Raw genomic sequence first — 3,171 nt, forward strand, 5'->3', positions numbered from 1 at the left:
ATGATGGACACAGGTGAAGAGAAGACACGAGTTGCCAAATGTGCCAGGGCTGGACCATAGGAGGGGGGCGGTGGCACTGGAAAATGCTTGTGAGAATCTAAACAAGCTAGGGTGGTAACTGGCTGGACAAAGAGCATCTTCGTTTTTTTCCTTTTTTTTTTTTTTTTTGAGATGGAGTTGCACTCTGTCGCCCAGCCTGGAGTGCAGTGGTGCAATCTCGGCTCACTGCAACTTCCACCTCCCAGGTTCAAGCAACTCTCCTGCCTCAGCCTCCCGAGTCACTGGGACTGCAGGTGTGAGCCACCACGCCTGGCTAATTTTTGTATTTTTATAGAGACAGGGTTTCACCATGTTTACTAGGCCGGTCTCAAACTCCTTATGCCGAGTGATCCACCCACCTCGGCCTCCCAAAGTGCTGGGATTTACAGGCATGAGCCACCACGCCTGGGCTTTGGGGGGTTTTGTTTGAGTGTTTTATGATGGCAGAGGTAAGTTTGACTCTGATAGCAAGGAATCCATAGACAGGGAAAGATGGAGTTTGGCGGTGGGCACTGACAGTGAATGATGGCCTGAGATGGGGGTGGGCAGGGGGGCAGAGCCTGTGGTAATGGAGGGAGGGGTGTTGTGAGAGGTGTAAGATGGGGGCTTGGTGCTCCCACCTGATAGCTTCTGTTTGCTCTGTGAGGAGCAGCCAATCATCTCAGAGACACTGGAAGTGGGGTGGGAGGTTTGAGGAGAGTGCAGACGGCAAGACAGCTGACCAGAAATCAGCAGGCTGGGTGGTAGGGAAGGGCGTTCATCCATCTGAGCTACTGAGCCACTATGGATGGTTGTTCTCAAGGGCCTGGTAGAAGTGTGAGAGTGGAGAGTGCTATGCAGGGTCCCCAGAGTCTCTCAGAAGAGAGCCAGCCCTGGGCTCAAGCACTAGCCCAGACTTGCCCAGGGACACTGCCAGCCTGTACACAAGCTCAATGGTGTGGTAATGTGGTGCTGAGGACCTTTTTGGGTGCAAGTGACAGAAACCAGCTTGAGCCAGCTGGAGCAAAAAGGAGGATTTCTGGCAGGGCACAGTTTCTCACACCTGTAATCCCAACACTTCTCGAGGCAGATGCAGGAGGATCATTTGAGGACAGGAGTTCAAGACAAGCCTAGGCAACATATCAAGACCCTGTCTCTACAAAAAAATTAAATTTTAAAAAGATGATTTCTCAACCTGTGAAAACCCACAGTGGTAGAGGAGAGGTGGAGTGTGGCCTGTGCCTGAGGGCAGGGAGGGGACCCTGGTGGGGTCTCAGTCTGATTCCATTCATTCTCTTGGTCTGGATCCTGCCCATGGATGGAGCGTTGGATGCCAGTCATTTGGCCAGTTCTTGCAGCAGCCAAACTCATTTAAAAACAGATCTTCAAGGCCAGCCAGGCGCGGTGGCTCTCGCCTGTAATCCCAGCACTTTGGGAGGCTGAGATAGGCGGATCTCGAGGTCAGAAGATCGAGACCATCCTGGCTAACACGGTGAAATCCCGTCGCTACTAAAAATACAAAAAATTAGCCGGGTGCAGTGGCTCAAGCCTGTAGTCCCAGCACTTTGGGAGGCCGAGATGGGCGGATCACAAGGTCAGGAGATCGAGACCATCCTGGCTAACCTGGTGAAACCCCGTCTCTGCTAAAAAATACAAAAAACTAGCCGGGCGAGGTGGCGGGTGCCTGTAGTCCCAGCTACTTGGGAGGCTGAGGCAGGAGAATGGCGTAAACCCGGGAGGCGGAGCTTGCAGTGAGCTGAGATCCGGCCACTGTACTCCAGCCTGGGCGACAGAGTGAGACTCCGTCTCAAAACAAACAAACAAACAAACAAACAAAAAAATTAGCCGGGCATGGTGGCAGGTGCCTGTAGTCCCAGCTACTTGGGAGGCTGAGGCAGGAGAATGGTGTGAACCTGGGAGGCAGAGCTTGCAGTGAGCCGAGATCACACCACTGCACCCCAGCCTAGGAGACAGAGCGAGACTTTGTCTCAAAACAAACAAAAACAAACAAAAAACAAAAAATAGACCTTCAGGTGGGCCGGGCGCAGTGGCTCACGCCTGTAATCCCAGCATTTTGGGGGGCCGAGGTGGGTGGATGGCCTGAGGTCAGGAGTTCCAGACCAGCCTGGCCAACATGGTGAGACCCCGTCTCTACTAAAATACAAAAATTAGGCATGGTGGCGCACACCTGTAATCCCAGCTATGCAGGAGGCTGAGGCGGGAGAATCGCTTGAACCCAGGAGAGACGGATGTTCCAGTGAGCCGAGATTGTGCCACTGAACTTCAGCCTGGGTAACAGATTGAGACTCTGCCTCAGAAACAAAACAACAAAGAACAGACCTTGGCCTGCTATGCTCAGAGGGATTTCCCTGCTGCACCAGGCTGGCTCCTGCACCTTCTCTCCCAGCATGTTCTGCTGTAGGCTCATGCTCATCCCTGAGCCACTTCAGGGATGGCCCTGGCCAGCCCTGACCTTGAGAGGGGTGGGTACTGTCAGGGATCCTGGGTGATGCAGCTTTCCCAGAACCCCCTGCTCCGTGGCCTCATGTGCCTCACACGCTTAGAACACTTGCTCTTTTACGGGGGGACATGAGCGTGCCGTTTTTAAGCTAATGTGTTAAATGTCTCATTTCGCCTTGTAGATGGGGGCTCTTCAGCCTGGGACCCCCAAGGGCAGGGCCTGATTCTCTCCATTCCCTATCGCCAGGCTGGCAGCCCCTGAGGTGACGGCCCTGCGCCTCCTGACTTCTAGTTTGGGGGGCGCGGTGGGCAGCGCCCAGGCTCCTCCCGCCTTCCTCCAGTTGGACAGCGAGGGGCGGGGGACGGGGAGTCTGGGGACCCGATCCCCAGATTGGGAGGGCCCAGGAGTGGGGTTCGGGCCCCTGTGCGGGGAGTCCCAACCGCGAGGGCAGCTGTGGTCCTGTCCCGTGCCTCCCGCCGACACCACAGCCGACCGGGGTGGGGACGTCAGACCCGCCGGAGCCGCAGTTCGGGTTCCCGGCTCGAGGGGCGGTGCCCGGGCCCCAGAGTGGGCAGCGATGGGCGGGGCGCCGCTCTCGGGAGCCGCCCTCACACCCGCTGGACCAATGGAGATACGCGGTTGCAGGCCCCGCCCACTCAGGGCGGGACGACAGCACGCAGGCGCACGGCGCG

Source organism: Rhinopithecus roxellana, chromosome 13, assembly GCF_007565055.1.
Source record: "Rhinopithecus roxellana isolate Shanxi Qingling chromosome 13, ASM756505v1, whole genome shotgun sequence".
Taxonomy (NCBI): Eukaryota; Metazoa; Chordata; class Mammalia; order Primates; family Cercopithecidae; genus Rhinopithecus; species Rhinopithecus roxellana.